Source organism: Plasmopara halstedii, assembly GCF_900000015.1.
Source record: "Plasmopara halstedii genome assembly, contig: Scaffold_526, whole genome shotgun sequence".
NCBI lineage: Eukaryota > Oomycota > Peronosporomycetes > Peronosporales > Peronosporaceae > Plasmopara > Plasmopara halstedii.
In genome coordinates this window covers 871,979-872,373 of record NW_020187446.1, presented here as the reverse complement: position 1 = coordinate 872,373, position 395 = coordinate 871,979, and positions in this window count along the sequence as shown.

The window sequence follows — 395 nt, the reverse complement described above, 5'->3', positions numbered from 1 at the left end:
TTCTTGCAAATCTTAGTTTCGTCAAGTCTAGCAAGTCTACTTTATTCAGTAAGACCACATCTGCACATTGAAGCTGCCGAATAGCTACAGCACAAAGTTCCACTCCTTGCATCGTATCTTGAGCCAACGCATCTCCATCCACAACTGTTACTACAGAGTCCAAACGCGCACGCGTCATCTTGCCAAAGTTCTCCTCTACAGCTGCTACTAACTGAGTTGGGTCTGTAGTTCCGCTAGTCTCTATAACAAGGTAGTCGACGAGGTCAAGTGCCGTAGTGTTATCCTCCTCGCTTATAATCTTCCACACAACGTTCTTAAAGTCATGTAAATTACCATCTGGATCTGCTTTGAGCTCGAAGATCTTGTTGATGCTCTTATTATGTTGATTAGCCACT